This window comes from Macaca nemestrina, chromosome 4, assembly GCF_043159975.1.
Source record: "Macaca nemestrina isolate mMacNem1 chromosome 4, mMacNem.hap1, whole genome shotgun sequence".
NCBI classification, from domain to species: domain Eukaryota; kingdom Metazoa; phylum Chordata; class Mammalia; order Primates; family Cercopithecidae; genus Macaca; species Macaca nemestrina.
In genome coordinates, this window is record NC_092128.1 from 88,701,772 (window position 1) to 88,715,332 (window position 13,561).

The following is a 13,561-nucleotide window of genomic DNA, read 5'->3' on the forward strand; positions in this document are numbered from 1 at the left end:
GCTAGGCCAGGCCAGGCGCAGTGGCTCACGACTATAATCCTAGCACTTTGGGAGGCCAAGGTGGGCAGATTGCCTGAGCTCAGGAGTTTGAGACCAGCCTGGGCAACACGGTGAAACCCCATCTCTACTAAAACACAAAAAATTAGCCTGCTGTGGTGGCATGCGCCTGTAGTCCCAGATACTTGGGAGGCTGAGGCAAGAGAATTGCTTGAACCCAGGAGGTAGAGGTTGCAGTGAGCCAAGATCATGCCACTGCGCTCCAGCCTCGGTGACAGAATGAGACTCCATCACCAAAAAAAGAAGAAGAAGAAGAAATAAAAGCTGGCCGGGCACAGTGGCTCACACCTGTAATCCTAACACTCTGGGAGACTGAAGTGGGCAGATCACCTGAGGTCGGGAGTTCAAGACCAGCCTAGCCGACATGGCAAAACCCCATCTCTACTAAAAAAATACAAAAATTAGCTGGGCTTGGTGGCACACTCCTGTAATCCGAGCTACTCAGTAGGCTGAGGCTGGAGAATCACTTGAACCTGGGAGGTGGAGGTTGTAGTGAGCTGAAATCGTGTCATTGCACTCCAGCCTGGGTGACAGAGCAAGACTCAGTCTCAAAAAAAAAAAAAAAAAAAAAACTAATGAGTGAAAAGTAGACTTACATGACATAAAACATACTTTAAAGCCTCTATAATTAAAAAAGTAGAGTGTGGATGCAAGAATAGAGAGACCAATAAAAAAGAATACCAGGTCCAGAAATAGATCCAAGCACATAAGAAAGTTAGTAAATGATAGATGTGGAAGTTTGTATCACGGAGGGGAAATGATAGTCTTTAACAAAAATCGTATTCACATATTAGAATTTTGGAGCCAGGTGCAGTGGCTCATGCCCCAGGACTTTGGGAGGCTGAGACAGGAGGATCACTTGAGGCCATGAGTTCAAGACCAGCCTGGGCAAAATAGTGAGGCCTCATCTATACAAAACATTAAAAAAATTAGCTGGACCTGGTGGCATGTGCCTGTGGTCCCAGCTACTGGGGAGGCTGAAATGAGAGGATTACTTGGGCCTTTGGAAGTTGAGACTATAGTGAATGGTGATCATGCCCCTGCACTCTATCCAGCCTGGGCATCAGAGCAACACTCTCTCTCAGACCAAAAAAAAAAAAAAGAATTTTGGAAAAAGACAAAATTAGGTCCATACTTCATCTATTCAAAAGAGAATTCTCCAAACACATCAGGTATCCAAATGTAAAATATTAAATCATATAATTACTAGAACATGAATGAGTTCATTTAAGACATGAATGTCAGTGCTGCTACGTACATGATCCCATATCAGACACTGTATATAGGTGATCTCAACGAAAAGTTGCTCAAAACTCAGTGAGGAAGATACATTGTCATCATACCCACTCTGTCGATGGAGAAACCTGATGCGGATAAGCTACAAGATAGAAGGCCACATATTTCCCTGGGTGGTCTCTCTCACCCTGATCATGTAAATTAACAGCTTATATTCATAGATGTATTCAGAGCCTAAAGAAGATTTTAAGAAACAAGGTATCATACCCATTACAGGCAGCCTTGCAGCCTTCTGCAAATTCCTCATGCCGCAGAACCTGCAGTGTAATGACAACAGTTAAGTCCAGGCCATTTTGGGAAAAGCAAGGGAAGATACTGCTGAAAGGTCGCAGGCTCCTTATAGACGCTCTCAAGGCTGGAGCTGTGCCAAAAGTTTTCTTCTCTAGCCATCTATAATACATAAAGAAGCTGCTCATCGATAAGCCAAAGGGTGTCAGCCTCATTAAGATGAAGTTCGAGGACATGAGGGATTGGTCCAACCTAGTAATGCCACAAGAATAATGGGGATTTTTGCCAAACCTGACCATGTTAACATGACATATCCAAAGACTCAGCTTTAGCACTCACTGCCTTTGTTATTGATTTGTGACAATCTCTGTGACCCTGGGAATCTGGGGACAATTCTGAGATCTCCAGCTGGGGCAGGCTGCAGCAAAGTGTTAGTCATTTTGAAATGTGTGGATGCCTAGGAGCCCAAAGTGCTACGGGTGGTTATGGGTGTACTTTTCCCGGTGCCCATTATCAGTAGTCTGAAAACAAAAACAGTGGCAAATTACCTGCCCCCTGACACCCAGGTCTGTTTGGCTGACAACCGAAGCCTTTATGCTGAGGCTCAGATGTCTAATAAAGACAGTGACTATGGCTGGGTGTGTGACTGGCGATTCCTGAAGTTTCACAAGTACGAAGAAAAGGAAGGTCTAGAAACTGGAGCCAGTAAAGGTTTGCTACCTGTTATTGAGGTTCAGAGTTATGGCTTCGACTGGACAGAGGCACCAGCAGCTGCAGTGGTTGGCAGCGAGACCTACGGCATGAACCTGGATTCTCTGTAGTTGGCCGAGAGCCCTGGGGGCAACAGGCTGCTGATCCCTGTTACACCTGGTGTGGACAGCCTCAACTCAGCCATGGCTGCACGCATCCCGCTTTTTGAAGGGAAAAGACAACTGTGGGTGAGGGCGGAACACTTGAGCAGGGACAGGAGTTACCACTGAGAGGGGACACAGAAGTTCTGCTGAGGACATCTCCAGCTCCCCCTATCCCAGCACATCGTTAAGAGGCTGACAGAATCGGAAACTGTGGCTTCTCAGTTGGTGACTGTGGCCTCCATGTTCAGGAAGCAAGAGGTAGGCATGATACCATCATATGGTTGTAGGAAAAATCAGAATTTTCACAAATTTCTGCTATTCCTCAGAAATAACAGGTCAAAATCCTTCCTGAGAACCCCCATCTCTTCACTGATTTTGAGGTTATATCTTATTTTTTTTCCCTTAGTGACAATGCAAATAGGGGATCCACATGGCTCTATATGTGTGTTTTAAAAATTGTCCACTGAGAAGCATTTTGTGCCCAGAAAGCTCCTGAAAGCATCATCTTGGGCAGGGAGGAATTTGCTGACCAGCTGGTGGGTGTTTTACAATCATCAAGCACTGGTTATAGGTCATGGCAAAGTCACTCACATGTGATCATTGGTCAGTGGTAAATAAAATAAACTATAAAGTGTAGAACCAGCAGATTACATTGAAAAGTTCTATCTGTGTGGTTAAAAATAAATAAATAAAATAAAACATGAACATAGAGAAATCCTTTCTAACTATGACTCAAAATCTAGAAGCATTAAGAGAAAATATTTTACTTTGCAGCTCTTATTGTCAAAGGGATTTTTATCCAATGGAAGCTGAGCGTTTCCTCACCAGAGCAAGAAAAATCAGCCAGAGGCATCTGGGATGAACCTTGCAGCTACAGGACCAGTACCCAGACCATCTGTGAGATTTGGGCAAAACTGTGTCCATCAAGTGCAGCTTACCTCTACCCCTCTCAGTGCTGCCCACCTCATTGAACTAGGATTATGCCTTTTCTTCCCTACTAGTACTCCACCAAAATTAGAGTCTCTAGTCTGTTTCTTCAATACCCAGAGGCCCTGCATAGAATTTACTACCATTTTCCCACCAAAGGCCACATCCTATTCTAGAATTCTCCATACTATTAGTTGTTAACTAAGGACCTGCTTTAAAATAATAACCCAGAACAAGAATGCCATCAAATTGACTTCTTCTGGTACTTTTGCTTCCTTATACATATTTATACTCCGATATGACATGGACCCCTTGCATTACCTGTCATCTCTAATAATTACTGCACAATTGGTTCTTCTGAAATAACGACTCCTGTTAGGACCAAGAGCAGGACTTCTTTCAACTTTGCATTTTGGACTACTAGCTTGGTTTCCTTAGTGTTTTACTTGCAGTGAAGTCACTCTTCTCAATGATGCTTTTCCCATGCAATCCTGCCTTTCCTTTCCTGTGTCCAGTCCCCATGGCTAGAATTAACTAGCTTTCTTTAATAACCAAATTGCCTTTCATTATGCTGTGGCAGACATCAGAGCGCTCACCTACATCAGTTCTTTCTTTCTGGAAACGTGATGCATTAAACTTCCCTGCCCACCTTTTAGTTAGGTGACATTGTCTTAGGTCAAGTTTCCCAGATCCAATCTGTAAGACAAGAATGTATATGCAAATGATATATTAAGGAAATATTCTCAAGGAAGACTGTAAGGATGTGATAGAAGCAAGACAGAGAATGAAATAAAGCCAAGAAAGGCAGAAGTCCCACACAGGGTAAGCTTTAGGAAGATCCCACAGGAGAATTTTGGAGGGCAAGCAATTTCTCAGGGTTGTCACAACCTGAAGCAAGGGAGCTGAGCTAATATTCCTGTACAAAACAGCCTCTAATCAATAGCCACAGCCAGGTGCTATGACTCACACCTATAATCCCAGCACTTTGGGAGGCTGAGGCAGTCAAATCTCTTGAGCCTAAAAGTTCGAGACCAGCTTGGGCAACATAGTGAGAGCCCATCTCTATAAAAAATTAGCTAAGCATAATGGTGCTCACCTGTAGTCCCAACTCCTTGGGAGGCTGAAATGGGAGGCTGAAATCGCTTGAGCCTGGGAGGTCGAAGCTGCAGTGAGCTGTGAACACACCACTGCACTCAGCCTGGGTGACAGAGTGAGACCTAGTCTCAAAAAAAAAAAAAAAATTCAGCAGCCACTTGAAAGTATGCACCAGGCATTTCTGACTCTTGGTGCAAAGGGGCTCCAGTAACCCAAATGGAAGCCATTGAAGAAAAGTCACAGGTGCTGGCTATTGAATACATGCCAATCAGGGATTTAAGCCAAGGACAGACATTGTCTGTTTCAGGTCTCAAGTGAGTAGCTCTCTGGCCAATGATTCCTGAATGGAAATTATTGATCACAGTGAATTTCATTTTCAGTGTGCACTCCTCCAGCATTTTTTTCTCCTTCCTTGTCAATCTAGGAGTCCACCTGCTTTAGAAAATGCAGCATCATAAGGTGGTAGAATCTGGTCAGATTGCATCTTTGAGTTAAGCAGGCAGAGCCTTCTTCTGACCTATGTTAGACATTTCTATTAAGTGAGAAATAAACTTAGTATGTGTTTGTTATTATAGCACATCCTCTCCTATCCTGACTAATATATATCTCATATATGCATTTTTCATTCAAAAATATTTGCTGAGCAAATATCATGTGCTAGATATTATGCTAGAGAATATAAAGACAAAAAAGAAATGTTCCTTTTCCTCAGAAAGTCCCTTATCATAATAGAGTCTAGTTAGTGCCATGATGGAGATAAGCGGTGGGACCCAGAATGCCATGTGAGCAATGAGTAGAAGACTCTAAATGAGACAGCAAGGCAGGCAAGGCTCCTTACAGGTTCCATATGAGTCATATTATAAAGCATGAGTTAAAATTAGCTAGAAAAATAATGGAGCTGGGAAAGGAAGGTCAATAGAAGCAGCCAGAACATGAGATGCAAAGTTCTGATTTGTGAAGGACAAGATACACTGATGACTCACTAATCTATAACAACGTACAAAGTAGTATTTTGATCTTTTTTTTGTTGTAGCTTGGCCTGTCAGATTGAACCACAGACTAGTTAATTGACAGGAAGTAATTTCAAATGATGGGCTACTTCATAACCTAAGGCAAATTATTATTTTACTTCTCTGTGTCCTGTTTACCTATTCTGAAAGATGAAAGTACTGACCTGCTTCATGGAGATGATGTTTAATTACTATTCAAAGTTGCTTTGAAAATATCAAGCCCTTCTCAAACAAAGTACTAGTACAATTTCCTTGGGAGCTGTGCTAACAGATGACAATGTAGATTTAAATCTTTAGACTGGAATAAATCTCAAGAAAAAAATAATTATTGATTCCATTCCACTAGTATTAGAGAACTTTCTACTTACATGTCTTTAATTATCTCAGGCTAAAAAAAAAAAAATGGTAAAGGTATGGTTATTCCATGACAAGAATAGGAAAATTTTTAAAGTTACCATCACTGGACCGGAAATGGGCTCATGCCTGCTATGCTAGCACTTTGGGAGGTCAAGGTGGGCAGATCGCTTAAGCTCAGGAATTCGAGACCAACCTGTATCAGGGAAAACCCCACCCCCGATATTGATCATGGGTTCTTTTCTATTTCCCTAAGCATCTCAGTTGGTTTGAGAAATAAAGGGAAAGAGTACAAGAGAGAGAAATTTTAAAGCTGGGTGTCCAGAGGAGACATCACATGTCAGCAGGTTCCGTGATGCTCCCTGAGCCGTAAAACCAGCAAGTTTTTATTAGTGATTTTCAAAAGGGGAGGGAGTGCACGAATAGGGTGTGGGTCACAGAGATCACATGCTTCACAAGGTAATAAAATATCACAAAGCAAATGGAGGCAGGGCGAGATCACAGGACCACAGGATGGGGCGAAATCAAAATTGCTAATGAAGTTTCGGGCATGCATTGTCATTGATAACATCATATCAAGAGACAGGGTTTAAGAGCAGACAACCTGTCTGACCAAAATTTATTAGGTGGGAATTTCCTCATCCCAATAAGCCTGGGAGCGCTACAGGAGACCAGGGCTGATTTCATCCCTTCAGCTTCGACTGTAAGAGGCGGCCATCCCCACAGGGGCCATTCATAGGCCTACCCTCAGGGGCACATTCTCTTTCTCAGGGATGTTCCTTGCTGAGAAAAATAATTCAGTGATATTTCTCCTATTTGCCTTTGAAAGAAGAGAAATATGGCTCTGTTCCATCCGGCTCACTGGCAGTAAGTTTAAGGTTACCTCCCTGGTTCCCTGAACATCACTGTTATCCTGTTCTTTTTTCAAGGTGCCCAGATTTCATATTGTTCAAACACACATGCTCTACAAACAATTTGTGCAGTTAACGCAACCATCACAGGGTCCTGAGGCGACATTCATCCTCCTCAGTTTACAAAGATGATGGGATTAAGATATTAAAGTAAAGACAGACATAGGAAATCACAAGGGTATTGATTGGGGAAGTGATAAATGTCCATGAAATCTTCACAATTTATGTTCTTCTGCCACGGCTTCAGCTGGTCCCTCCATTTGGGGTCCCTGACTTCCCACAACAAACCTAAACAAGCAAAACCCCATTTCAACAAAAAATAAAAAAAAATTAGCTGAGTATGGTGGCACGTGCCTTTAGTCCAGGCTACTTGGGGGACTGAGGTGGGAGGATCGCTTGAGCCCAGGAGGTCAAGGCTGCAGTGAGCCGAGATCCTGTCACTGAACTCCAGCCCAGGTGACAAAGTGAGACCCTGTCTCAAGAAAGAGAAAAAAGTTACCATCACTGGAAGGGGCTTCCAGGGAACAAGTACTCAGATGACCCATTTTACCCTTTTAAATTTAAATGCAGATGATGATGATAACTAACATCTAATTAGCAAATAGTATGTTCTAGAACTGTTCTATGTGTTTTTCCATGTATAATCTTTGGAAATTATCTAGGCAACCTTATCCCTAGATAGTAAAAAACCTAGACAGGTTTATTACTATCTCTGTCTCACAGATAAGGAAATGCAGGCGCAGAGAGTTTAGCAATGTGCCCAGGGCCACTCATTAACCCTGATGGCTCATGGGTCTAGTGGTATTCCTGAGTACTTGTGTGGCTCTGAGAAACTCTGTTTCTCTGTATTTTTTTAAAACATCCACAATTTTCCTTTAGGGCTCATGGGAAGAACAGTACCTTTAAGGTATTTCTATACTCGTGGTAAAATTTCTGCTTATATGACCAGATTAATAAAAACAATTATCTTAGAAGGCAAACTATATAGAAAATTCATCTGAATTCAGCTTTTCCCTTACCACTTTTATTGACAGTGCTCAGTCGACCCATCTGTTTCCCAATTTAGCTTCCCTCGAGATTGTGGGAAATTTCTGATTTTTCTCAGGAACAATTGTGGATATGTCTTTTTTGTGCACCACTATTTCTGAAACTTCTGCCCACATTTAATGCCACTTCCTTATTAGGAATTATAATTATTAATGCCACTGTCTTACTATTGTCTCTAATTTGTCTCTAGAATTGAGACAAAACTAGAAACCCTGCCATAGTTTCATTTTACTGACCAGACCAGTCCCCCCTTTCTTCTTTGCCCATGCTGAGATATGAAATTGAGCAATAACACACATGAAAGTAATCCCCCATATTTTCTGTTTTCTAAACACCAATAATATGCACCTTCCTGTAGCATATTCTTAGTGTTCTCAAATGTATTGATGTATGGAAATCATCTATGATTTACATACTGATCAAACAATATTAGCATTGCTTAATGTTTCCCTTCAAAGACTTTTTTTCTGAGGCCCCCATTCAGACTACAGCATTAAAGAAAAGCTAATGTCAATCAAAATTCATGTGAATTATAACTAGCAGTGTGTGAGCAGTATAATCGATTAGATCAATCTGAAAATATGCAATTATGAAAGCAGAACTGTGTCTGCTTCTCTAGTGGACATATCTATTTTTATTTGCATGGAATACTAGACATTTAATAATTAAATGTAGATTCACTTATAGAATAGTAATGCAAACAATAGCTAATATTTATTAACCACTTACTATGTGCCCAGCACTGTGCTAAGCATTCAGTTTGCATGATTATCATCTAATACCTCCCAAACTCTATGACCCATATCATACATATATATATATATATATATACACTTCATATGCTAGTTGATATGCTGATTGATAGATGGCGGAACATATTCCCATTATATAGACCAAACATGTTTCATTGATATGGTTTTATGAGGGCTATGACGATTTATCTAGTCACCCTACATTATTAACATGCAGTTTTTGCACTTATCGTCTATTTCATATAGAAAATATCTTTTGTTATCTAAGGGTTAAATCATTTATTCCAGTGAGTTCTACCAGGAAAACTAGCCTGACATTTAGCAGTCTTTATCAAGAGTCAAAATTTACCAGAATGAACCATAAGGAGAGATTAGAGGAGGAAAGGATTGGGCCTGGGCCTTAGGATCTTTATCAGTTCAAATAGCAGCCAACCAAAAGACAGTATTAGGTTGGAAGAGGCATAATTGGGAGTACGAAAGAAGGAAAAAGAAAAAAAGAGACACAGCTTTGGATGAGAATCATAATATTGGCTAAAGGCAGATATCATTTCCATTTCACACAAGGGGAAATTAAGAGATCAATAATCACATAAAGTTACACAGGTGGTAAAGCCTGGAATCAAATTCCAGAAGAAGCCTGATTCCACATTCTTCATTTTTTTTTAAATTATTATTACATAGGAGTGCTGCCTGGATCCACTGTGTTTTTGCATTGCAAAAGTCTAAGGTAAGTTGACTTTCTAAACCCTTCTTTAATCAACCTAAATCTAGGTTTTCTCATGTCTTTTGAGATTCATGGCTAGCGTCGGGTAGAAATAGTTAGGAAGAAAAGCTAAAGCAGTATAGCCTAGTGACGAAATCTACGGACTCTGGAGTCTAAACTTTTTGAGTTTCAAATTCCAGCTTTGTCACTTCCTGACTGTTCTTTCCGACAAGTTACTTGAACTCCTGCATAGCTTTCCTTATCTGCAAAATGAGCACAATAATAATACTAATCTCATGGAATTTTTTAAAGGAAAAAGTAATAAAAACTGCAAAGCATGTAGAAGAATCCTTTTCACACAGGGAGTGTTCAAGTCACGTTGTAAGATATTTCAACATAAATGGTAAGACACTGTTAGCATTGGGCATGGAGATGAAAACCAAGAAGGCAATGAGGATAGAAATCCTCTAAAATAGACAAGAATGGCTTCATCGAAGTGACAGAAGAAACAGAAGAGATGCAGAGGTATGTGTTGGCAAGCTGACTGAGCAAACAAGATGTAAGTGTTAAATAATGAGAAGGAAAAGAATGTGGTTTAACAATGTAGAAATTTCTAGGGACTAGGGAGGAAGCTTGCTTTGCCTCCATTTTGGCTGTTTACAGAAGCAGTGGAAGGCAAGAGCTTCACAGAGGAAGTTGTAAGAGATGCAAAGATATGGGAAGAGTTTAGAGGAGATGGAACGAAGCTATAGAAACAGACAGGATTAAACACAGGTTTGCCCTCGGGGACTGGGCCATGGGAGTCACAAAAATATAATGGAAAGGAATGTTGAAAGAGAATTTAATGGGAGGAAATGAGGATAATAAACTGGCCGTGGGAAAGTGGGTGTGGAGGATAAGAATGAGGAAGTATTAAAAGAGAAAGAAGTAGGAAATTATATTTGGCAGAAAAGAGTTAACAACCTATTTTCCATGCTCTGACAGGCTTAAACATAAACCAGGTAAGTAGCCAGGGTTAAGAATTAGAGTAGTTGGCCAGGTGTGGTGGTTCACAATTGTAATCTCAGCACTTTGGGAGGCCGAGGCTGGAGGATCACTTGAAGTCAGGAGTTCGAGATCAGCCTGGCCAGCATGGTGAAACCCTGCCTCTACTAAAAATACAAAAATTAGCCAGGCATGGTGGCAGGCATCTGTAATTCTAGCTACTTAGGAGGCTGAGGCAGGAGAATCGCTTGAACTCAGGAGACGAAGGTTGCAGTGAGCCGAGATTGAGCCACTGCACTCCAGCCTGGGTGACAAGAGCGAAACGCTGTCTCAAAACTAACTAAATGAATAAAATAAATTAGAGTAGTCAGGTGGCAGACAAAATAGAATTTTTCAGAGGACACATTAGCGTTGGCTGTCTTCTAAATCTTCATGTCATAGACACCATCTGCTTGACCCAGAAAAGCTCAACTCTACCATGACATACACACACAGACTTGATCCATGTCTATGCATGAGTAGTTAGATGCAGAAATCCTTTTTCTACTTGCGACTAGGTGCAAATTTGGGGTAAGAATGGCTGTTCTCAATTTTTGCAACTGTCTGGGTTCTTTTATAGCTACTCCATTAATTTTAGGGATTCTGACAAGAGAATGGTTTTAGAGTAATCTAGTTAAGGAGGTGAAATACTAGCTTTCTAGATCTCATGAAAATTAACTGTTTTATTTTATTAATTTTTTTAATTTTTTTTTTTTTTGAGATGGAGTTTTGCTTGTTGCTCAGGCTAGAGTGCAATGGTGCAATCTCGGCTCACTGCAACCTCTGCCTCCTGGGTTCAAGCAATTCTCCTGCCTCAGCCTCCTGAGTAGCTGGGATGACAGGCATGCGCCACCATGCCTGGCTAATTTTGTATTTTTAGTAGAAACATGGTTTCTCCATCTTGGTCAGGCTGGTCTCAAACTCCCAACCTCAGGTGAACCACGAATCTCGGCCTCCCAAAGTGCTGGGATTACAGGCATGAGCCACCACACCTGGCAATTAACTGTTTTTAAATTTGAATAGTTCCCATAGTCAACTGTTTTGACAGTGATCCTACTGAGTGGTAGAAGCCTCTGACCCACAGTGTAGATGTAAGTGAAACAGGAAGACAAATAGATTATGATTGAAAGAGTTGGGCCGAATACAATGTAATATAATATAAACTTTTTTTTTTTTTGAGACGGAGTGTTGCCCTGTTGCCCAGCCGGGAGTGCAGTATCATGATCTCGGTTCACTGGAATTTCTGCCTCCTAGGTTCAAGCAATTCTCCTGCCTCAGCCTTCCAAATAGGCTGGGACTACAGTGGCACACCACCACGCCCAGCTAATTTTTGAATTTTTAGTAGAGACAGGGTTTCACCATGTTGGCCAAGCTGGTCTTAAACTCCTGACCTCAAGTGATCTACCCGCCTCGGCCTCCCAAAGTGCTGGGATTACTGGCATAAGCCACCATGCCCAGGCTGAATATATTTTTGTTCAAGGAATTTAGAACATAAGACATTCTAAATAATTTGGCCTTTTGTCTGTGAATAATTTGCATATGTTAATATATTAAATATACTTTTTCAAAGACTATTTTAAAAAATATAGCCAACAGATAATAACATATATAACATCTTTTACTTCCAATAGTCTTGTACTTTTCTCATTCAATAAAACCCTTTTTTTTCTTTGTTGCAGAACTTCCAAATTTATAGAGACATGGGTTCTACAAATAAAGGATTAAATGGACTCTATAGTGAAGGTCTTTGGTGTACATGTTTAATATGTGAGACATTTAAAAATCTTGGACTGATAAGGTCATTTTTATATTAGATATTGAACTGAATTTAAATCTCAACTCTAGGTGGCAGTTTACACCATCACTTACTTTAGTTCTTTTAACAAGCAGTAGATTCATTCACAGTTTTTCCATGAATGCATAATTTTGTGTAAAAATTAGTCCCTGGCTCTCGGTATCTGTTAAAAATAGATTTGATTTTAGGAATAAAATCATGGCTTGAGATGTAGGTTTTCCATGTATCTTGTCATTCTTGGTTTCATTAAGCCGACAGAATAAAGCAAAAGAAAATAGATAAAAATGGATGTTTTAACCGAATTTTTTGGAGAAATATAATATTTTAAAATCATAGCAATAGTTTTACATCAAGATTGTGTTTCTATCATACAGAATAGATCTTAGTATGAATAATTTTTCCATGAATACCCTGATTTTCGGAACTATCAAGGATATTTGAGACTCCGGGTTTTCTGAGATTGTTTAAGCATATTGATTTAATTGAAGGAAAAACTGGCCTATAGAAAAGGAAAATGACTCATAGCTGTGTTTCTTTGCATCTTATTGATGAAAATAGCCAAAGTTGGAGTTTAATTGGGTTGTCAAGGACCAAAATACTCAAGCTGCCCAATTAAAAACAATATATCGGTGGGGTGTGGTGGCTCACGCCTGTAATCCCAGCACTTTGGGAGGCCGAGATGTGCGGATCACCTGAGGTCAGGAGTTTGAGACTGGCCTGACCAACGTGGAGAAACCTCATCTCTACCGAAAATACAAAATTAGCTGGGCGTGGTGGCACATGCCTGTAATCCCAGCTACGCAGGAGCCTGAAGCAGGAGAGGTTTCGGTGAGCCGAGATCGTGCCATTGCACACCAGCATGGGCAACAAAAGCAGAACTCCGTCTCAAAAAAAAAAAAAAAAAAAAAAAAAAAGAAGCATATATCAGGCTAGGCGTGGTGGCTAATGCCTGTAATCCCAGCACTCTGGGAGACCGAGGAGGGTGGATCACTTGAGGTCAGGAGTTCGAGACCAGCCTGGCCAACATGGCAAAACCTGTCTCTACTAAAAATACAAAAAGTAGCCAGGTGTGGTGACGGGCATCTCAAAAACAAACAAACAAACAAAAACTCCCCCACCACATACCCCAATAGTCCTGCATGAGGCACTTTGTCCTGATTTATATTTGCAAGAGCCCCAGTGATAGGATACACAGAACAACTCCTGGGCACTTATCACATAAAAAACTTGCTACACTTCACAGTTCTTTCATTGTTTCAGTTCTAGCAGGAGAAAAATGCATAAAGTATTTAAATTTTGTCCTCAAATTAGATTTTCTTTAAAATGGGGGTAATAACAGTGTGTTGTGAGCATGAAATAAGATTATGTTTGTATACAATGACTGGCACCTGGCATTCTGCATATTAGTTATTCTTATTTTACTATTCTTATTTTGATTAACAAGAAATGTTAACTATAATCTCAGAGAGACTGGCCAATGTGGTAAACTCATGAGAAGATTTTATTTAG

The 13,561-nt window shown here is 40.6% G+C and overlaps 1 pseudogene; it reads left to right on the forward strand.

Moving 5' to 3' along the window:
* The first annotated feature begins 1,886 nt into the window (after positions 1 to 1,886).
* LOC105475917 (rRNA methyltransferase 3, mitochondrial pseudogene) lies at positions 1,887 to 2,580 on the forward strand (annotated as a pseudogene).
* Positions 2,581 to 13,561: the final 10,981 nt, after the last annotated feature.